General features: G+C 38.9%; 1 protein-coding gene across 1 annotated transcript in view; it reads left to right on the forward strand.

Annotated features, from left to right (window-relative positions):
* LOC108728114 (neurotrimin) overlaps window positions 1-24673 on the forward strand; it is a 62210-nt gene that overhangs the window by 19330 nt on the left and 18207 nt on the right. The gene's annotated exons all lie outside the window — the stretch shown is intronic.

Genomic DNA, 24673 nt, shown 5'->3' on the forward strand with positions numbered 1-24673 from the left:
GTCGAATATTAAAACAAGAAAAAATGTCTCCCTTTCTCTTTTGCTTTATTTTATGAAATTAGTATAATTCACTGAGTGAATCATTCTGACGATGAAAAGAAGTCAATGACAGGAGTTTTGAATGAAAAAAAATTTTCTCTCTCTCTCTTTCGCGAAGCGAAGCGAGTCTCGCAGATGGTGGACAAATGACGTCACCCATAAACTTGACGAGCAGCCGTTTTGCTGGGGAGAGAACATTATTTCCACCCGCAACCGTGCTGTAGTTGAAATAACTTGTCAAGAAAATTTACCGTTTCCGCTTTAACCATCATATCGGTCCATCGCCGTCACCATCATAATTCGGCACTACCCCATTCCCAGAATATGTAGGTCGATCGCGGGTACATTGTCCACGAGACTAATACGAAACGCTTCGTTTCACTTCCGGTGTCCCGGCCTGTGTCTCGTAAGCGCGATCACGTAACGACGCGTTATGATAAAAAAAAAAAGAAAAAAGCTCATTAAACTCGTTAAATCATCAATGGTATCGCGATGCGAATCGCGTACCTTTATGGCTAGCTAGATAGTAAAATTAGAATCCCGCGATTGTTCTCGCGATCTGATATAGGTCGCGGTTTTGTTAACCCGCTGTTGAATTGAATAATAAATACATTCATTTTTGATTATTTTTAACTGGGAAGATTCGTATCTTCTCGAATATTACAATGAATATATCGTGTCGATAAAAGTGAGCGATAAAAAGCTTTGCGGCAAAACTTCAGGAGGAGACAGATGAGAGATAGGATCGATTTTTCGTTTAGCTACTATTTATAATTGCACTTGTAGTTGTATCCATTTTAATTAAGACGCTACGGTTAAAAAAAAGATATACTTTTGATTAATTGCGAATGCCGTTCCATTTATCTATGTTGAGATCTCCCGAGGGTATGGAAATTTCAATTAATATCTTTCGCAAATGCCACGAGACAAGCGCGTATACGCTTCACCATCGTATTTAATAAGAACAAACAGACCCCTCTCATTTAACGACGTACCGTAAATCGAATCGGAAATATCCAAGGGTGTCAGGCGTGTTGCGGCACGCAAAAACGAATCTATTTTCGAAGGCCGCTGGTCGTTCGGTGATCAAATGGAGCATACGGAGTCTCTGATGGACGATGATGTCAGGGGATGGGCACATCGGAGTAGAATCGGCATTATTTCTGTGTGCGTATATGTGTGTGTGTACACAGCAAGGAGCGGACGATTATTAACGAATGGAATGGAATGGGACGGGATGATGTCACCGAGCAAAAGCTACGTCCCCAAAATTACACGACCGCCCGGCCGGTCGAATCGATCGAGAGAGGCGCGTTGGAACACGCTAATTTCTCGAACTACGACCCCATCATGACCTACTAGCTAGACGATATTTCTATTTTATGGACGATTATATCACGCTATTGCCAAATGATACCCTAACAATACCTCATAAATCTCGAGATTGCGGCGGGAACCCTTTTCAGCGGTGAGATATGTGTGGAGAATTTAAATATCGTAATATAATGGAAAAAAAACGTAAATCGTATTATACAATATAAGATATAAGATATTATATGATATATATTTGAAATTTGAAATTCAATATTATATGAAAGAATATTAATACGATATCTAAAGTTACACGCAGTATATAAATTTTCGTATACGTTTTGATATCTGTATATAAATTATTTTGACTTCATACCATCAATCTGTGAAGCGCTATTCAATACTCCATTAATCGTTTTTCGCCTTCAATATACACTCTGCGGATTGCATAATCTAACGAGAAAGATAAATAAATTATGCGAAATAAAATTGACCGAACGAGATAAACCGTTCTACCAGTTTGTTTTCTTAAATGAACATTAAAGCTCCAGGAAGTATTAGATTATCTTTCTCTCTCGTTCGTTGACAATCGCTCCTCGCTAACGAATTAGTATCGTAACAAACACAAGCATTATCTGTGGAGACAAGAGCAGTCAAACGTTTATCGCCTCACGAAGTATGGGTTGTACTTCAATTAATATGCAACAGCCAGCAAGTTCCACGTGCAGTCAAAGAGCACGCTGTCTTGCCTGTTATATAAGTTTCCAGACAATCATAGATATCTAAATGTGTAGCAATCATTTAATAGTCAACAATTATATTATCTGGAATTAAATGAAATTTACTTGTTCAAGCATTATAGTTTCTTGTGAATTTTTATTTGATTGTTGCGAAGTTTATTTATCAAAAATTTTACAAAGTATTAATGAATACTCTTGGAAAGTTCAAATTTTTTGTTGTTAAATAAACTTGGTATAGTGAAAGGATATTAAGATATTAATTGAATAATAATAGTAAGTTATATAATAAACTGTTTCCAGAGCTATTATTGAAAAGTGCTTACTGCAAGAAATTTTTAACAGAAAAAGTAGAGAATTATAACCATTATTATTTAAGCCTGTTCTGTTTGCCGAATTATTATACAATCAAACGTTTGCTTATTGGGAGGTCTCGCAAGTATCACGTTAATTGGTTGAGCAAACAATTCAAACACTTAATATGCTCGCGTGTGATTACGTAATAATTAGATTTTTTATGCTTTTACGGAATTCCTCGTACATCTCACGATTGATCGATCACTGGGAACACTTTCTCGTGATCGCAAAATTTCCTAAATTATTGTGTCATTGATCGGCGGCGCTTATTATTAATTTATTAATGTGTAGGAACGCACTAAGTGCACTTAACAGAAACAACGAGGGTAGCTTGAGACTGCGTGGATATATTTCTTCGGGGTCGCAGCCTGGAAACCCTTGGGTTAGACAGATAAGTGAATAGACGGTTGATGAGTCACGGTTTATTAGAGTCGAATGGTTTTTAGGTCACTTTTTTCGTTGTTATTCTTGGCATCGCGCAAAAAGTGCACTACGTGAGCGCGTCTAAGTTGATTGTGTTGCAGACTACAATTAAGGTCTCCGCGAACACGCAATCTTCAAACGCACCCCTCAGCCGAGCGTTTGACTTACATTCGCTAAGCTAAATTGGCGATGCATTTGCATTTATCTCACGCGAAACTCAAAAGATAAATGTTTGCATTTGCAGAGTTTTAAAAATAGGCATTTAACACGAATATAATTACGATTAAAATTTAATCTACCTTAAAACTTTGACCTTAATGAAGAATGAGATTCGACGTTATTGACTAGATATTTTTAATTTGCGTTATTTATTTTTGTCAAGCGCATTATACGCGTACATTGACTCATTGTCAGATTTATTGACAGAGAAAAGTCTTACGAGGGAAATGATAGCGCGATATATTTATAACGCAAGTATTTTAAGGCCGAGTGTCGACGCGACGTGTGCGAGAAGACGACGCTTGGGTCCGCGTCAGATCGATCAGCCGTGGAAGTCACAGTCAAAGACCTCTAAGGAGTAAATATTCAGGACCGGATATCGATATGTCCCCTCACGACGGTTAGACAGGACCACAATTTGGGTCGTTCCTTTTTTTTATGTCTGGAGCACCCACACGCTGTGCGCGACAAACCGCAGGGATACAATAAACCGTCGCCGTTCACCCTTCGAGAAAACGCTGAGACATCGATCGCAAGAAGTCTCGTTTTCTTGGTTCAGAAAACTCTGGGTTTCATAATCTCGAAATTGTACGACTCGTTCCGATAAACGTAGGCACGCAGAAGCCACGATCGCATTCTTGTCAGAAAAAAATTCTCCGCTGTTTTTATTCGCAACTACAATCCATTACGCCGCACGACGAGCATCTCGTTATTTCTAATTATCGCGTATGACATCAGTGCGTTATAAGATGAATCATGCCGCGTTATGTGACTCAGGAAATTCTTTCTATTTTCAACGAAACTTTCTTGATCCTCCGTTTATGCAGCTAACGGAACGGCAGCCGCTATAATCGCCAACGCAGACGAATTTAACCGAGATGCAAACGATGACGAACGTTGTCCGCATAGTAAAAGCGCGGAGTAAACCGCCAAAACCGCACGTGCAGTTTATGATGCGTCGGGACGATCTTTTGTCTGCACGCGAACGAGCAGTTTTCTTTTTCTCTTGTAACATCCGGCGTTCATCTTCGCACACGTCACAGCGTGTATTCTTTTATTACGCTACCGCCGTCGCGTCGCTGGTCGACCGTGCTCGGTTCGATGGACCGTATCGTCAAGTTCAAGGCCACTGCACTTTGATCCACGGCTTATTCCGCAAAAATCCGAGATACTTCTCTCTTTCTCTCTCTTATTATCTGGCAGGTAAAACCTGCCTCGCTTCTCTTCGTCCTCCGGGAGCTTCCCCAGTTCAAGGACCATGCCGAGAGCGAGACTATGCCGATGTCGGCATTGCCAGCGAGCTCCTTTGCATTCACGTTGTTCATTCACCTCCTCTCCTCTCGTAGGGCAGTCGCGGCCGCGGCGCGTATAGCGTATCCCATGGTTGCCATGGTTGCCAAGCTCGTGCCTATCAAGGTCCACGGCCGCACGGCACCCGCACATGGCACATGGCACATTACTACGGAGACGAGGTAAAAAAGCTCCATCAGCGCCGCAAAGCTGACTGCGTCGCTTTGCTCGGTCAGATTTTTCAAACGGTGCGATGAAACGGCGCGGTTGAACAATGTAACCGTGAAGGTCTAGAATCCTGTACTCCTCACTGAGGAACAATGATGGGAAATAAAAACAAATTAGGAAATCGGCGAAGCGTGAAATAAATTACGTTTGTCAAGAAGATTGTCTAAAACTTAAATTTATTGTTATAACTCGATAACATTAAATAGAATTTCATGTACATCTATTTAAGATTACGTTCAATTATTAACGCACAACACACTCACACACAAATTGAATATTATTTTTTAAGAAAGAGATTGTCTTTTTAAAATTATATTTTTTATGTAACTGAATTTATTATTTAAAAATTAATCATAAATAGTAAATTTAATTACAATTTTTCAGCATATTAACATCTTTATAATATGATGCCTGATTGAGCATCAAAATTATTAAAATTACTTGTCAATTTAATTCGCGAGTTTACTGCAGTAGTTTAATTGCGTTTATATAGTCCGGAAAAAGAATTCAGCGCGCAGTTCAAAAGACTACAAATATGGTATATATGCAAGTACTATATTTAGTAATTCAAGATTGAATTATTTAAGCATTAAAGATCCAGCTTCGACCGTTATAGCCATTTTAATATTGATTGTGTTCTCACATAAACGGTCTAAAATAATATTGTTCATAAATAATTCTTGTCCTTATAATCGTTATATATATAGTTATATTCTAAGATAAATGTCTATCTTCTTTATTTCTTAAATGAATCAGATTATATAATAAATTCAGTTTAATTTATAAATTTTTGCTAAAACGCTGTGTATCATTAGAGTGATGAGTGTAGTGTGCCAAATAACAAGAAGTATGATTTGATTTTCTATATAGTTTTATTCTCGGTGTGTCCTTGACGAATTCCTTTACGCGTACATAACAATCGATACACTGCCAGGCTTTCATCGATTCCCCGGTGGTTATTAATCTGCCCAGCGTCTCGAGGAATATAGTCTCAGTCGTCGCACATTATATGCCGTTTTCCGTCTAGTCTATAAATATCGTAGACGTTCTTATGCAAGGAAAATTCACGTCGCGCCGCATACTTTTATCTTTGATCTCGTTGCTTAAGACTGAAAATAGACTCACGGAATTTTCTTCTACAAGTGATAATTATCATAATTGCGAGTGCCTCGTAAAACAATAAGTTCGTCCTGATGACTTACCCACTTACATACTTCAATTCTCTCGGTTTGCATTATGGCCATCGCCCTCGTGTCGATCGTTCAGTGTCGTCGAACTCCCGACGTCGTTCTTGGAATCTTTCGGCAGGGTGTCTGTTGTGACTGGGAGAAATCGAGCTCGAAGAAAGGGAATCTAAGTGTCAATATTCGTTTCGAGTTTCCGATAAGGTAGAATAGATTTTAAAGATTTTTTTGCACTTTTTAAAGCGCGATTACATCGAAATTATTAAATTAAATTGTTAACTTTTGTGTCATTAGAGCGCAATTGTGTCAAATTTCTCAACGTGCAATCGATCGATGACTAAAAGATGCAGCTAGAAAATTTTGTTTTAATTATTTTGAAATTTCATGTTATAGTCTTAGGGCTATATAACACAAAATGTATAAACATAGCACAGCTGGCATAAAATCGTCTGGACCAATAAACATCCAACATAAAGTCTCCATATTAATTTACATAACATGCTCATTGGTCTAGACACTCTGGACGGTTTTATGCTAGATGCTTTATGCATTTTGTGTGTTATAGCTCTTACGTACGCAAAAGTTACGGTGTTTTTTACGGTAATAGTATTGCCGAACATAATCCTTTAATATCGGAATTTCCGGCCTTTCTAGTTCCTTTTATGTGTCATATGTATGTGTGTGTGCGATGTGGAAAACGAGAGGTATCGAATTGATCCACGAGCGTTTTGGTGTTGAGTTACATTCCAAATGTTTCGACGATTCACATAACGTTCGATATATCGAACCGAATAACTGCAGCTCCGCAACGTGCTCAGTTAGCACGAGGGCTGTCGCCTCGCACAAGGACAAAGGGTTCGTTCCGATCACGTTCGGTGCCGGTACTTCCATTTTCCACGGTCGGGGCTCGGCTATCGGGTGCCCGTCGATTACGGTGTCGTCGAACTCTCTCGAGGCAGTTGCCGCGATCTGTCCGTGAACGAGCAGGATCGAAGAAGCGGAGATAGAAAGAGAGAGAAAGAGAGATGTATATCGAGGTCATGAAATTCGTCGCTTAAGTGACGTTCGCTTTGATTAGACAAGCATAGTGGAGTCGACATTACAAATCATGATGACGCACATTCTTTCGACGCGTCTTACTATTTGAATACTTTGAGACGAGAATGCAGCGAGTATCTCGGACAAAATAGGACAATTTTATGCAGACCTTTTGAATCTTATTCGTATATAACAGGCTTCATCGATAACTTGTCTCGAGTGCAAGCGTCCGATGATACCGTCGTAGGTCATCAGATAAAAACCCCCATGTCTCTGCTTAATCGTGCTCCATAGAATCGATCAATCATTTTTTTGCAACGGTCGCGCTCCATTTAAACGGACGGCGGCGGTAACGCGATATGTACACATCCGCGTAGTACGTGTTCGTCGTATTCTCGCATTATTCATGCAGCGCAGTCTCGCTTTCCATCGCGCTCGATCATACACATTTTTCATCGTTCCGCCGCCAGTCTCGCGATCGCGAACGAAATTGAAAGCAAGAAAAATTAATATGCGCCCATTTACGAAGGCATCCGCCTACATTATTATTGCTATCAAGCATCTCGTTGCGTTGCTCTTGCGTTACATGATTAAAGAATGATTCATACATCAAACGTAATACTTTCAATCGGCGAGGCAATAATAAAGCCATGAGATCAGCTGAGTGGATCAATTTAATGAAATCGATTGATACGAATCTTTTCTTGCAAGATCACATAAAATCGTTCCTCGAATTATAAAATAATATTTTTTACAATGTTACAGAATTATCATTATAAAATATGCTATAAAAGAAATAAATCCATTTCAAATTAGTAAAAAAAAAAACAATTACAAAATTTGGCGACATATACTTTTTTCTGGATAATAATTCTTGTAATATTTTCATAAATCGCATACAATATAGTTTTTCTTCCAACTTGTAACGATGTTACTCATTTCATTCATAAACAGACCAAGAGAGTAAGAGATGAGCGCACGTCTGGCACTCAATCAGACCGTTTCTTAACATGTGATTTGACGTACATCACGCTTCGTCTCTCTCTTTGACGGAGATCGAGCTACGCTTCCTCGCCGCAACAAGTCGGCACTGTGCCCTCCGTGGTCACTCTTACTAATTAAGTATAAATTGCTTCTCTTGTACGCACCCGGCGCGAGCGAAAGGCTCGCCGCTATATCGCGAAATCCGCGAGTCGTCTGGTACGCTCTCCTTCGGTATTCCGTCGACGTCAGACTGCGTGCAGACGAAGACAGCTTTCCCGCCGGTATCATGATTCATTTCGATGAATCGGTTGAAGCGCGGCTCTCGTAACTCGTGGGTGGTCGAAGGCTAACGACAGCGACAACTCGCACAAGTCGCAGTTTCAATCCGGGGATTAGATGAAAGCGGTCCTAGATGAGACTGGAAATTGAAGTGACCCATAAGCCACTTTGAGCATATTAAGCCTTTCACGGTTAAATGTCTATGCCTAAGCGATTTGGAAAGAAATACATTCGATTATTAGGATACCCCAAAAAAAGTTTCATATATACATATATTACGACGTCTTTTTAAAGGGTTTTAGAGGCATAAGCTTGGAATAGAGAAATAAACGAGTAAAAGGATAGAATCTCAGAAAACGTAATTCAGATAATTTCCGTTCTTCTCCAGATCCAGAAATATCCGCCCGACGTTTCGTAATGTTTCGAAATACGCGAGAACTTCGTGATCACGATCTTATCTCGATAACTGAAGTAACCGGTGGACAGCGAAATTTATCGTTGACCAAGGAGAACGCGGTATACGGTATTAATACGCGATGGTGCACGGATAAATGCGTAAATAACTGGCGCGAGGTTGGTCAGGAGGCTGCGATTATTCCTCGTCGAATCTGGTCACGTTGCCGCTGTGTTCTCCGCTCGTTACGAAACGCGAAGAAATGCCGCACTTCGTTGCAACCGTGAAGTAATAAAGCCGCGCCGTGCGACGCGAGACGTTTCGCGCGTATTGTTGACTTGCAATGTGGAATACCGGTTTCAAGGACGCAAATAAATTTCGAAGATACGTATGTATGCTCATTTCGCGTCGAGGATATTTGCGAGCGACGTATATGGTAACGAGGCGAAACGTTATTGTATGCAGGCTGGTGGATACGAATAAATTACGAAAATGGAAAAAGATAGTTAGTATCTTGTTAGTTAATACTTCGTTGCGAGTAATTATAATGTAGTGAATTAATTCAATTTGCTATTTAATGTTGTAAACACTCTAAATTTTTGGGAGTGAAATTTCACTCCCAAAGAGTGACAGTTGCACCATTCCGACATGAGTGAAATTTTCATATCACTCTTAGAGAATGAAAAATCACTCCAAATGGGAGTCAATTTTCAATCTATGTGGAGAATGAATAATTTCACTCTCCGAAGAGAGAGACTGAAATTTCACTCTAAATGTTAAGTTTAGCCCTCCTATATCTAATATAAAAATTATTAAACTCATTCAACGTGTTTTTGCATAAAACGAACGAATATGGTAAAAAAAAAGCGTCGCTGTGTCTCGTGAAGTGAGATATTAATCATTAAAGTTGACTTTTTAGGTCAGATTGAGAAATTCACTCCTGAAGGAGTGAAGTAAAGTTCACTCCTTGCCGAATTGGCGCAACTATCACTTTTCTTGGAGTGAAATTTCACTCCCAAAAATTTAGAGTGAAGATATAAAAGATACGCAGCATTATCACGTCACATTATTCAATCGATTTCGAATTAAAGTTAAAGAAAGATATGTGATAATATCTTTGAAGGATTTTTGAGAGATACTTTATCTACCTGTTTATTAACATCTATAGCTAGCTATCATTAGTATCGACTTTAAATCGAGGCTGCGCGACATTGGAATGCACATGCATGTCGATTGCGAGCATTATCGCGAAGGCAGCACATATCCTTCGCATCGTTCGCCAGCGACTACTATCCTTCGGATTTATTTCGGAACAATATTTCCAAGGATATCCCGCATATCTCCCTGTCTCTTTCTGTCTCTCTCGAAAGAACGCCGTCTGTGCAAGAATTTAAGTGTGGCTTCTATGCGACGTTTATGACCGAAATAAAGAGTGCGTCGTGAGCCGATCTGGCAACACTTACAAACATTCTGGTAGATACCCTCGACATAAAGCCTTTAAAGCCGCGTAAAAAGAGAAAGAAAAGAGAAAGGTAGAAACCACAGTGCTATCAGCTTTCCTCGAGGGATCCGTCGCGTCGCGACGTTGTTTGCCTTGATTATCATGGATCCGGAAAGGTGTACTCAGATATGCATTGTTTACACGGTGCATCAAGCTGTTCTCTCGGATAAGCCACTTCCACGCATATATCCAGCCAAATGCAAGATGACGCACGCACTTGGTCGCACTTGGTAATACGTCGGAAAAAGGTCTCACATCTCAGTAGTAGTCTTTTATTACCGCATGGTTTTTTACTTCAATGCGTCTTATCGAGATTGAAAAATATTTAATTGCGTCTTTTATAAATTATGAATCTCTTTTCCTCTTATATAATTCATTCAGAGTTGCCACAGACCGGGAAAACCGGGAAAAATCAGGGAAATTAAAATTGGTCACGGAAAACCAGAAAAAGTCAGGGGAAAAGTCTGGAATTTTGAAATTTGCTCGCAGTTTCTTTAAACTACTCCTATTCCAAATAATTGTTATAATTTTTTAATATTATATCTGACGTTTATAATCAAATATAGTCAAATATGTTTAAAACTCGTGTACTTTAAACGACTCTAATAAAATAATTAAAATTTATATTTTATTCAGTATTTTTATTTGATCGCCCTTAACTGTATTCTTTTTTCCAATACTAATTTATTTTTTGTTGACTTGAATTTGCATCCAAAATTTTATTATGCTACTAAACTTTTTATTTTTAATAATATAGGCTAGCTTTCTTACAATCCTTGATTCTAAATGTGTTAAAATTTACATATTTTATATTGGAAAATTTTCCATTTTCACCTGGAAAAGTCAGGGAATTTTAAAATTCATTTTCTGTGGCAACCCTATCATTAATAACTATGTATAATAAGAAATTAACTTTACCTTAACTTATATTCAGCTTGTAGCGAGTTACTTTAAGGATGATCGTATAGTATATGATTATAATATTAAGCTGTCACGAGATATTGTCTCGCTATATCTTTATCGATGTTTTATCGTTCATTAATGTGAAATTTTATTGACACATCTTGCTTCGGTAATTGTGTAAGAGCTTCTCAACAGGATTCCGTGGGAGGCGACAACAGGTCAGTTTTTCCTTTCGCTTTCATATCCGTAATCATGCGTGCCCCTTCATGTTGCATCGCGCCTGCGAGAAGAATTCTTACCTGAGATTCTGAGCCGCCTCGTGATTAATCGTTGCCGTTCGTTGCTGCAGGCTGGGTAACCGCTACAGCTGGTAACATCGCCCTTCTCGCTTTCTCACGATAAAAATTAAGGGAGCGTGCGATCGCGATTAACATCTGTGAGAATAATTGGGGAAATGTGACCGACGCTGATTTAAATGTCAAAATCTTGGGAAGATACATCTGCATGATGTTGAATGTATCCCCAAGTGGAAAACAATTATCTCGAAATAAAACGATTGGATCTCTGAAAAAAATGTCAAAGAATAATGTTTTACAATAGATAATTTGGAGAAGCTCGAGAAAATTCAAGATTTTTGAGATTTGTTTACTATTTTTGAATATTTTGGACTAATTTGGAATTGCAATCCAAATATTCATCTAAATTACAATTCCACTCTGAAGCATAGACAAATCTGGCTGATTGCAATTAGCCAATCAATCCAATACAATATCAATTTTTAATTTTGAGCCTTTTACAACTACTTTGTTCAACGTACCACGATAATTTACATTCAGGTACTTAGATCTTCTTGTTGTTCTATTATTCGTTTTACTCGGTCTTTAGATTCGCCACGACACGACAGCTGCTCGTTGTTAAGCGCAATACCGCGAAAGTCACGTTCAGCACGCGCTCATAAGCTTTTACTCTCCCATCTCGTAAACTTTGCGACGCGTTATGCAACGCTAGTAAAATGGTAACGTGTATCCGCGCATCGCTCGTGGAATTCGTGTCATAGAGATGCGAGCCAACGGTTGATCGCGCTACATGGTCGAGCAAGCAAGATGTCCATGCAGCACAACAGAGTAAATACACATTAGAAACATATATATCCGGCGTTACGACACTCGGTGATTAGAAATACTCGCCAAAGAAACCAACGAACAATCCATTAGTTTCAACCAGTGTAAATCGAACAAAGTAATTTCTCACAAAATGAAAGTGAAGTAATATGTAACTGTAATCAAATTTTTCCTCCGAGGTTGAAATAATCGTTTCTCGTATAGCGAGAGAAATTAAGACAGGAAAAGTATATCACGAAGAATAAAAATGATTCACGCGAGAATAATATCTTGGAGAATAATATCTTTTGTCGTATTTCTACCGAAAAAGTCGCGTGCAGCACAGACTCAAAGGTCTCGGTGACCCATTTTTTGGAATGGATGATAGAAACTTTTGGGACGGTATTTTTGGATCGTGTGATTCATAGTCGCATCGAGGAAGATGCGACGGTATGTACCGCAGGGTGATCTGGCTGACTAGCATGGTTTCGTTTTAAAACGGCACGTCCACGGAAAGTCGGCCGCGAGGCGATCCTTGGCGCGCCGGCAAGTCACGCGAAGTTTCGTTGAACCTCTGACGAGGTTAATAACAGCCGTCGTGTGTTCGTCGGGATCGATGTTTGATTAAGAACGGAAGATTGCACCCCGTAAAAGCCCATTCGCTGCATTCTCGTAAGTGGATACTCGCAGGGCTGTGGCCTTTATGTCTACCGACGTTTAAATAGATCACGTCATAGTTCCCTGATTATGCACGTTGCATATCACCGTGGTATTACGATTCGGTCATCGTTAATTCTCATCCTGCGAATCTTCATCATGAAAAAAGCAAGTTTGATAATCGAGAAACGTAACCGTCGTTCTCTGAGCTTCTCTCTTTTCATCGAAACACGTTATCTTGAAGATTGTAATCTTCGCCGACTCTGTTCTCTAAATCTGAATCAGTGGATAATCACTGATTCAATGCCAAATATGCCACTGTTAATTAATGAATGAAGTACGGTATCCCTAAGCTATATAGCGAACCTTGTTCAGCAAGTGCAGCGCATTCAGCGTATATGGTATTGTGAGATTGGAATTACAACGTGCTAGAACGTGCAAATATCGGTATTTTAATTACATAATGCTCAAACTTCTTTTCTTTTATAGTTGAATTTCACTAATTATCCAGTACCAAATGTGCTAGTGGCTACATTTACACCGTGCTTAGTCCGCGACCTATACGATAGGTGTCTTTGTTTAATATACAGGATAAACAAGGATATCTATTGTATAGGCCGCGGTCTAAATGCACGGTGTAAACGTAGCCACTATATGCTGATAATTCTGTATCAAATGTGTCACTTTAGTAGATTATCTACTGATTCAGATTTATAGAGAGTTAAGATTAATTTGCATTATGTATATTAAGTGAAAAAGATCGAAAGCCTTTGTTGTCTATTGCTTTGTATTGTATTGTTTATATTATATAACTTCGTATATCAAAATATTTCTTCTATGTATGCCTTTGCTGTCGATGTCTTGAGAAAACCGCCATTCTTCTTCGTTAATCGAAGACAAATGGCAGGTCTAATATTTTAAGCCTCTGTAATCTAAATCCAGTTTATGCAATAATACCTTGCGACGCGGATACGAGTTATCGCTCTTAACGAGGAAGGCGGAAGCAGTAAAGCTACTTCAGTCTGCCGTCTAATCGCATGTCGTGAAATCACGCTTCACGATCGACGGTATCACGTGCAAGCTAGATTGCAAGCGCAACGCACAACTGTAGCAACCTCGATGTTGTCTATAATGTCTATCGCTCGCGTTATTGATCTATCGTCGCGAGAAACTCTCGCAGTCTCCTCCTAATCGTGGCTAACGAACAGTTATGCTACTTTATCTTTTAATAGATGGTTCACCGGTAGAATGATGTATCGATCGCTCGCTCGTGCACCACGAGGGCGAGCGGTTTCTCGACGGAAGACTCTCGATGCTTCCGAGCATGGTAATCACAGTATTTTTCTAGTGCCGTCGCGCCGCTGGAATCCACGGATCGCGACGTATGCATCCTCCATCGCCCGACGATGCAGCTGCATTCGAGTCGTCGCCATACATCTGCGAAGGGCGTCCACCGCTATCGCTTCTTCGTAATCTCGACTGGCGTGCCGATGAGACGCAAAGGCTGCGTTCGATTTGAATGCTCACGTGCTGTAAGCTTTATTCTATCTTTATCGTTACGCGGAAGGAAGATTGAATGAAGTTTACAGTGTGTGAGCGTCCAAACCGAAGAACCATTATCTTATCGCTCTTTTAATATTCGACAAATTAGATTGACAATCTAATAATAAAGTCTAAAATAAAATCTAAGATTTTACAATAATTTTTGCAGTATCTTCGCATCTCAAAATTGCAACTTTTTAATCTTTAGCATTAAATATGTTTAATATAAAAACCAAAATTAGAATTTATTTGAAGTTTAAACGTAGAGCACGTGTCGTTATTTTCTATTTAGCCTAGAATAGCCTCCAGTTCTCGAAAGGATTGCTCGTAACTCAAGTTTGATACCACTATAAATAACGTCAATTTTCTTCAACATAATTTGCCGAACCTGATCATCGACAATTTTGGAGCGGCCCCGTGTATTGTAACATATGTCGGGTAAAACGTGCCCATCGAGCGCGAGCGGAACAAAGACGAAGAGGAACACGAAGAGACAGACGACGGCGGCGGCGAGGTTGCCAAGTCGTGTTTACATACCGTCTACGTGCTCCCCGAAGGGCCCTCTCGGTCAAGAGGCACGGTTTAACCCGATGCGAATCCGGTCGGCACAGACTGAGGATCGTATTCATGGCGTCCGTCGCAAGAGTTGGCGCGCCACGCGATTCAGACTGACCCTTCATAAAGACTTCGCTTTGCAGAAGGTTGTTGCGTGTTTAGAGTCTTGCGAGTGAATTGGGTGCAAAGTCACGGGGCTGTGAAGTAGAGAAGACTCCTGAAGCCTCCTTGTTCGTTTGTAAAATAGGGACTGATACTAAAATCCTGAAGAGAAAGCATCTGTGACATCACGATGATAATAATTAAGCGACGCACCTTTGCACGTTAACTTTCAAATTACCATACAGTCTGAGAAAGAAGTAACGGGAAATAATTAGACGTTAATGAGTGGATTATATGCTGATCTCAGGGGTGGGCAGTATTTGAAACCTACATGTATTTAAAATACTTATTTAAATACATTTTTGTATTTTGCATTTAAATACAATTTTTTGAGTATTTTGTATTTAAATATAATTTTTTGAATATTTTGCCCACTTCTGATGATTGTGTGCACGCGGAGCATTTTGTTTCACGAATTCCTCACGAAATCATTTTTGCAAAATTTTTCTAAGACAAACGAATTCTGAATGGATGAATCTCGTTTCATTCAAATTGTCATAGATAATTATTGCGCGGCTCAGAAAATATTACAGACCGTCGAGCGTGCGAATAAATTATGTGCGATATAGTCTAAACGTTCTAAAAACTACGGCTTAACGGCCGCGTGCGGAAACTATCGGGCAATTACGAGGGGGATACGGTCGAACGATGCCTCGAAGGCACTCGTACCGAATATTTTCTCCAAGTTTTTACTTCGTGTGGCTTTCTTTTGCTTTTATAGCACTAGCTCATTACGGTGCACCTCGTGTTTTTTCATACCGGACGTATCTAATAACGCCACGTGTGCTTATCGATACAGTAAATACAGTAAATACGTCTCAATTGCGACTTTCGATTTCTCGAGGTTATCACATTCTTGTTTCTCGAGTTTCTTGTATGCAAATCATCGTTCGAGAATGCGATGAACTATTTTATATTTATATGGAGATAACTGGTGAAGATCATGAGCTAATTTTGAAATTATAAAGAAGAATAATTTATGAAGATAATTAAATTAAGAGTATCGTGTGTACTAATAATTTATTATATATAATAATATAATGTTATCTCATTTTGTCAAAGTAAAATACATTAAGATTAAGACATAAACTAAGACAAATCTCAAAAGCTGCTTCAAGACAATAGACGTTAAGTGTCAAATTGACTGCTATATTATTAGAACGAATATCGTCCACGACCTTTGTGCAAGATAGGATGGAGACAGAATGTGATAATACAGTAGATAAACGTAGTTATCGTCGATTTTTCATTTTAAGAGCTCATTTACAACGAGTCTTAAAAAGTGATATCGTTCCCGAAATACTTGAGCTGTGTGGTCCGGATTGTCAAAACGGCCGTTAAAGGATGCAGAGGTACTTCGCAACTTGTCAGAGTAGCAGGAACTATCCTTCCATCGGCAGGTACCATTAGTCACTATTCCTTTCACTGTATAGCATAATACAGCATCTCCAATCGCAAGAGCAGCGCGTTATTCCTTCCCACGTTATCTTTAGGACGCTGTTAGGTACGAAGCAGGATATAGTGTTTCGTAAACTGTCACCCTTCGTGGAATTGCCTAGCGTTTAACCATAACATAAACGTATGTGGTTGCTTCGTTGAAATGTACCTTGCTGCCACATCGATGGCTTGGCTAAAAAATTCTTGTACTTTTTTTTTCAAATTGACCCTTAAACCTCATACTACAAGACACTGCGGTATGACATATAACATACCTAATTCGATTATTTGCAACTTTCATAAAAATAAAAATATAATAAATCGTTTATTATTGAAAATATAAAAATTTTTTTTAATTGAAACATCAGATATTAATTAAAAACATAACACAGTACCAAGCAAATGTATGTATTGTATCTTTATTAATAAAAAGTTATAAGCAATATAAGTATTAAAAAAACATTAAAAAAAGAAAGCCGATATACCGGGAAAAAAGCGTTTAGGAATTAAACTCATGGCCGTGTACTTAAACACTGATTGAAAAAAAATTGTAAGCTTTTAAGAGAGTTTTTGAAATTTTATTGATACATTTTAATTTAAAAACGAAATAATTAAAAAGGACTACGAGCCAAGCACGATAATCCTGCTTGGCTCGTAGTCCTTTTTAATTGTTTCGTTTTTAATTTTTTGAGCTCATAATATATTGATTTCTTTATTTTAATTTACTTTGCGACAAGTAAAAAAAATTACGTTTATCTCTATGCGTTCTGTAAATAGCGAATGTTAGAAATTATTATTTTTCTTTGGTTTTAATTATTGAGAAGAAGTGGAACAATTGGATTTAATACTTGCTCTATATGATGGTTATCACGACGTGACAACACGTTCCAAGTACATCACGCGTCGCAGATCGTTTAAACAGGCTCAAGTGCAGAGCCGCATCGCCTGTGCGCGTTGACAGAGTCGGCCTTTCGTTTATCCACGTGGTCAGGAATTTATTATTACTACCAGTCAAAGCATGCGGAGAGAAGGAACGAAGAAGTAATTATCTTTTAGAGACGCTGGATGCTCGCTTGCTCGTGTATTCCCGATCCTGTAATGTGTTCGGCATCCTGTATGGAATTCGTCGGTAAGACTTTGAAGTACATCATTCTATCTAAAAAAAAAATACATTGACGCTCCCGCGCATGATGCAATCAGATAATGGAATCTTCCCGTTGATTCTTCTGTCTAAAGGAACGAAATATCCACGTAATGCGTCTTGTTGCGTTTTATCGTGCCTTCTTCTCCCATCTTTTATTGCTTGCTTCCCCTCGATAATCCGAAGATTCTCGAGCTTGGAGATCATCCAATAAAAATTGCTGATCGTTGAACGAAATTTTCGTTTTATAATGTTTTTCGCTAATCAAAAAAGTTAAAACTTTATAGAGCTTAAGTGCACATTTGCCTTTAAATCATAAAAACCATTGCAGTTTTTAATCTAGGATAACCTAAAATATAATTTCATTCAATGATATTACGCGAACAGATTGCCTAGGAGTGGCAGAAACGCGCCCTCGATTAAAAGGGGTACGTTTTGCAAAGTGAACAAAAGCATATCTCGTGACTCGCCGCGGTTGGCCCTGTTTTGGGGGATGAAAAATGTCGATCCCGCGTAATTCACACGCACACGCAGACAGTAGAAATAAAGCACATGAATGCGAACGAGGCCGCCACGGTAGTAAAAGCTTATTGTCATTTAGAATGGATCGCGGGCACGCTTGGACTGCGTTCTTGGACTTAATTACCCGCATGTTACGGGCTGTTTATTATGCTCTGCTTTATCGTCGTCGAGCTGACCGCGCCGAGCTGCCCCTAGGACGACCAAGAGAATTCATTAAGAGAACGACTGGCTTATATCGCTCGATCCAGTGTCCGCGAATTATATTATAAGTACTCTCACCAATTATTTCTTGCCGCTGATGCACCGCGGCTGCAATTTCATTCTTTGATCGAGCTGGTGAGGCTTTAACGAGAGTTTCAGACAATAAACGTTTCATTGCGTCCCGTGAAAGGCGAGAATTCCATCCTTTGACCGCTATATCAATATATTTCGTTTGTCGTATTTCATCGAACGATAATACGTCCGAAGACGCGCATTGTCGACATCGTCAGTTCATATGGACATTCCAACGGCTTCTAGGTCGCGCCAGTTCTCTCGGGATGTCCGGCATCCTTTTCAACCGACCACGCATCTTAAGTTGCTCGTGAATTGTTCTGCCGCCCAGGTCGAAAGGCGTTTCATTAGCGTGTCTGAGGTGAATGAGAAAAATTCCGTGCCAGTTAAATTCAGGACAATATTTTTCTATGCAGAAAGATCGAGAGAGTCGGAATCTGTATATGAAGAATTATGGTTCGTCTTGAGTATAATTATAGATGTATAAGAGAAAATATCTTAAACATATTTCATATGTAATGTCATTTAATATGTATTGATAATTCAATACCGGTTTAAATTTAACATGTGTAAGATTTATAGCTACTTAGAGGGAATTTATCTGACAAAATAATGGTTTGATCATTTAGAACATTTAGATAAACAAGGAGAAAGTTCTTTTTTATAATTACTCTATAATCTTTGTCGCATTCTATCTAAATTCTAAAAGACGCAATATCTTGATAATATGAATTAATATTGTGATAGAGCTGACTCCCCTCGATTTTCTCCGTTTATTCGTTCACAGCTTGATGAGATATATCGCGTGAGTTGAATACCAGAAGCAGTGAAAGCGTCATGATCAGCGAACGGCGATTAATTAAAGCGCCGAGAATTAATGGACTGTCCTCACAACTCGAGAGCCAGAAGCATAGAGACACGACTAACCCGTTGGGACACCTGCGGAAGAATGCCTGTTTCTTCGGGTCTGGGTTTCGGAACACCTGCCCAACCCTGTGTCATCGTGTATCTCTTCCAGCCTTTCCTCGGATTTACACCTCGACGTCGCTTGCGGTAGTGCTTAATAATTCGACCATGTTTCAGAGAAGCCACAAAAGGCTTCTGTGAATCCATGAATCGAATTTCTTTCTTACGGCGCAAACCGACGACGTCCAGTTTTCTCGCTAGCACGGATTTTTTTCAGTAATTTTCAATTGTCAACGTTAAATTTACAACGTTCGTTTGAAGCTATATTTGCATCTTTTGACTCTCAGTCTGCAGACACTTAAATTTGGAAGTATGTTTAATATTTACATTTCAAATAAACTATATACATATAAAAGTTGTGTGAATAAGATTATATTTTTATTTAATAACACATTTTTGTAGTTTATTTATTTTATTAGTTATTATTTTCATTGTTAAAAATGAAAATTTTAACATTGATAAAAAAATTTACATTTTTCTTTTACAAGTACTTTAAATATTCAAAATAATTTATGCAAAGTTTCATTATGATTCACTGAGTGCAAAGATATAAAACAAATAAATTTAATATTTTGTTTATTTCCTGGACAACTAGTTCATGCATCGCAATGTAACTCTACGTAAATAATCTTGAATACATAATGTACTTATATTAAAAAATTGAGATTTTTATGATTTATTTTATAATACATTTCCATATATTTTTATCAAAGCACAGATTTAAAAGATACTATAATACAATTTATTAAAATAATTTATAATCCAGATAGTAAACCGTCATCAAATTTGTCGTATTATTTTTTAATATGATTTAGAATAATCTGTAATTTTTTCATAATTTTGTTATTATTTTGAAAATATGTATAAAACATCCTTAAATTAACACTATCTTGAAACTAGTTGCTACTGCTTAATTTAGTTCTTGTAGAATTTTCTTTATAATAGCTACCATCCTTACCTCGACACCAAATTACTTCTAAATTGGGCATGTGGAACACCTTCGGGCTCAAGCACGGTCATTCTTTATATTTTGCTTCACACGTCAGACTCGAAACAGTCTCAAAGGTACCGTATTTAAATTGACGCATCATATTTCAATGCGCTGGCGCTTATTATATAAGTAAGGGAGAGGCGATGGCTGACTCGTCGGCGATAATTATTCAAATTCGACATCAGTATTCGTTATTTTGCGCCGCAGCGCCCGTTATAGTTCGCGACATACGAGGGCACAACAGGATGCACGGCAGGTACATATAATAAATAATTATTATGACGCGCTCACGAATGTAACGGGTTGACGAATTGTTCCGTGAATAATACCGTGTTGGACGACTCATTAAAATTCATCGCGATTTGCGAGGTGGCTTTAAAGCATCAATATTACGCGCATTAAAATGTGCGTTGTGCGCGGTTTAGCAATCGTATAACGCATTTCGCAGTTTCTTAAGCGTAAAGCAAATAAAGTTTCCAACAGTTTTGAAATAAAACATTTACCTAAGAAGAGTAGACAGATATTTAAGATAAGATATATTTTTATTTTTATTTCAATAGTTTAGTAGTCGGGTTAGTAGAATTTTAATTAATGAGTAATCCTTATATTAGGATTATTGATAACTAACGCTTTATGCGTCTGACACATTTGCATCTTTAAAAACTTTAAAAAGCAGCATATCCTGTCATGAAATTCATTCGTGGAATTCCAATGCGTCTGTATCATGTTATCGAGGGACATCGTCGATTCTCGCTGTCATAAATCTTTCTCGTGCGCATGCACGCTTGGCTTTTCTATCGGCCGGTTCCTTTCCGCGTAAACGCTTGGCGACAGTTCGGCGACAGTGGTGGCATTATATCCAGGATGGTATACACACGAGAGGAGAGCTCGTGCGCATTCCGGATCATGAGAGAAGGATCATCGCAACGCAGGGCGTTGAACCGTCCGCGGCATTCCGCCGTGTTTCCGCCGCCTCTGCTGGCTCTGCCTCGTGATGGCGTGATCCACTCCGCGCGAAGCCTCACGCTCGTGCGTAAATGAATTTTTAGGCGTAGACACGACGGATCACCCGACTCGAATACCGAGTAGCCGGGAGTGCGACGTGTTGATGTGGCGCGATACTCGGAAACCGTCATCGACATCAACGGCTGGCCGAGCGAGAGATGTGCATCACTTTGGCACTTTGGCACGCCGATCTAAAAACCGACGGTGAGGAAATGCTCGATCCGGCCGGGTTACTTCAAGCACCATCGATGTTGCGCACCGACGTATTTTCGCGAGTCGTATATCTCGCGTATGCAGTGGGCGTTACGACTGGACACGTCACTTTCAGTTTTTATAGGCGATCTCCGCAGATTTATCATTGTTTAAATAGAAAAGCACAATGGCAACCACTAGAGATGTTGTAATATCTTTAAATATTGTGAAATATTCCTTGAACGTGTTTATCCAAGAAATGTAATTGCGTCCGGAATTGAATACGATATTAAAGCGCGATCTATTTCAAGGGAACGTCTAATTATTATTCCGATATTTGTGAATATTTCTTCCCATCATATGAGAACATACGCTTGATACACTTGAAAAAAATGATTAAAAGGGCAGAAATGATTGAATATTTCGGTCACGCATTGCGGATAATCGGAAAATGGTGACGTCTGTGCGTAAGAAGGTCGCCGCGTTGGCGGTACATTGAATATTTTAGCAGTTTCTGGGTCAGGGAAAATGATGTCAACAGTGAATTAAAGCCGCTTTCGTTGTCGCGTCGTCGAGGTGAGATGTAATAAACACGCAGACGTTGACGCGATTAACTGTACTTACGGTACAATTACTTAAAAGTACAATTAGCACATATTGGCGTCCCTACTCCGACTTTAATGAAAATTCCACGGAGTAGGAGACGATCTAAATTTTAAGTTCTATAAATAGGAATCATTTCTTATCTTGTTACTTCAGTAATGATAATCATACAAATGTACGAGCGCAAAATCAAATTTGTAAGTTTGGAATTAATGGATGTAATACGATAGAAAGTCCATTTTAAAGTTATGAAATTATTACATTTATTAAAACATTTCAAAGAATTTTCCTGAATAAAAAGATTAGATTAAGCTTTTCTTGTTGCACCAAATCTTCCAATTGTAAAAACATTTTTATTACATCAATACCAGTGTTATTTTAGAACAAAGAGTACCATACCTAATGACGGGCGAAAATCTGTGAATTTAAGATGGTTCTTTAGTGTCGAAAATTTGGAGTGTCTCATCAGAGCCCACCTAAAAATACAAATATCTGCATAATTTGGATAAAATATTAAAGCTACGTATATATCTTAATGAAATAGTATGGAACATATGATAGTAAATCAAGAGCTGCATCTTCATCGAACGAAAACAAGATGAGATTATGTTTATTTTTCGAGATTAAATTTATATGCAAGTTTATGCACGTAAATATCTTTCCAGAATGGCCGTTGATCTATTACTTTTTTGTGACACACCATTAAAATTGTAATTTTTTAAACTATTATATAAACGTTTTTTTTTAGAAAAGTCTATGGTAAGAATGTGTGCAGTTAATCAAAGAAGCGACCTTATCTGTCACTAAGTTATACGTGAAAGGTTACATTTTCAACATTTTTGTCTCTTATTTCATCGTTAATCTACCGTAGAATTTTGCATACGTCAATTTCGATACTTCAACTTCATTATATATAAAAAAATTAGACATTTCTATGGTAACTCGATTTACTAAAGAATCACCTTAATTTCTTTTTGCGGTCATGAGGGCGGAGACGTTAAACCGGATCTTCATCTATCGTGGTTCGATGGCGAGCGACGCACGCGTTAATCCGTTGCCATTGAATCTTCAACGAGAAACATAATCAATCGTCGATGAGAGGCGGTAACGATAATACTTATCGCAAGAGAGGTTGGCGGCGATAACGGGTCTGGCTTCGATAGAAATTAGGGCTCGCGTGCTGCTAGTTTCTCGACTTAATGTCTCACGTATTAATAGAGCAGAGCCATTCGCTCGCTCGTCACTCTAAAGTACACAGCGGTCACGAATTAGGCCACAGCTGGATAAGGGCGATCTTTATGAACGGACAGTGCCTCTCGTTGTCGTTCTCGGCACCTGCCGAGTGTATCGAGCTCTACGTTCCTACCTACGGGGGAGCGTTCCTCATTTCAACGAGGGCGCAATTTTTCTGCTCGTTAAACTTCGTCCATGGGTGTGCGCGCGTATTAGCGTGCAAGCCAGAGGGGTCCGTTTAACTGTTGTTGCTACTACGAATGTTGCGAGCAGCATACATACTCTACTATCTCGTTCTTCCTCGTTTCCGCAAAGTCGCGAACCCACCGGTTGCGCCAACGGATCGATGGAAACCGAGCGGTGCGTTAAACCCGCACCTAATTCTCCTCCCCCACCTCGTTGTAGAGTCGATGAACAGGCGTAAGCCAAATTCCTGGAAAGGGACGGTTTATTTTCGTTTGCAGTCAAACGTTGCAAGGCCGTGTAGTTCACGCCACGCGTGGTTATTACCGCGTAAATTTACTGCGACCGGTTGGTCGGCATGTGGTCACGTCGAGGAAATCGGCAGATTTGACAGCACGGATGGTCTGAAACATCGATCGATTATCTCAAAAAAAGCATACTCCTAAATCCTTACTCTTTTGTAAAGACATCTTAACCTATCATCGCTTAACGAACCCAGACAGCACAAAATACTAAAAGATAACGAAAAGAGGTCTTTTTTAAATTGTTTTTCCGATAAAGCGAAAAGATGTCTAAAAGATAACGAAAAGACATCGTTTTTAGATTAGTCTTTTCAGCAAGATGAAAAAATGTCTATAAGACATCTTTTAGAGACGACTAAAAGGTATCCAAAGAAGTCATCCTTTAGTTATCATAAGGCTATAAGGTGACTAGCAATGCGACGTCTGTCGTCTTTTAGTCATCTTTTCGTCAACTATATTCTTTCACTAAAAGATATCTTTATAACAATTTAGTCATCTTTTAGATGACTTTATGCTCTCTGGGAAGCTACAAAGTAAGATTTTTTCCATATATGATAATACATATATTTATGTAAAAAATAATTTATACAATGATATTTTGGTCATAAAGATTTCTTTGAAATAAAGGGTTCTGGATCATATATGCGGCAAATGTTGATATTTAGAGCACGAAGCATCGAGACTGCGTCGTCGGCTCAAGTAATAAGTTCCGATGATAAGATTTCATCGTAACGCGAAGAAAACGAGCGTCGGCCCGGGTCTCGTTTAATCGCGCGTCCAATAAAAATGAGTAATGTTCCAAGAAAATATCGGTGCCGCTTCTTCCTCGCAAGCGGGGACTCTCCAGCCGCGTTCTCTTGCTCGCGGATGCACTCGCGATAATACGCGATAATACGTGGAACTATTAAACGCTACTGAATTC

The sequence above is a fragment of the Mycetomoellerius zeteki genome, unplaced genomic scaffold (genome assembly GCF_001594055.1).
Source record: "Mycetomoellerius zeteki isolate Tzet28-1 unplaced genomic scaffold, Tzet1.0 scaffold58, whole genome shotgun sequence".
In the NCBI taxonomy this organism is placed as follows: Eukaryota; Metazoa; Arthropoda; class Insecta; order Hymenoptera; family Formicidae; genus Mycetomoellerius; species Mycetomoellerius zeteki.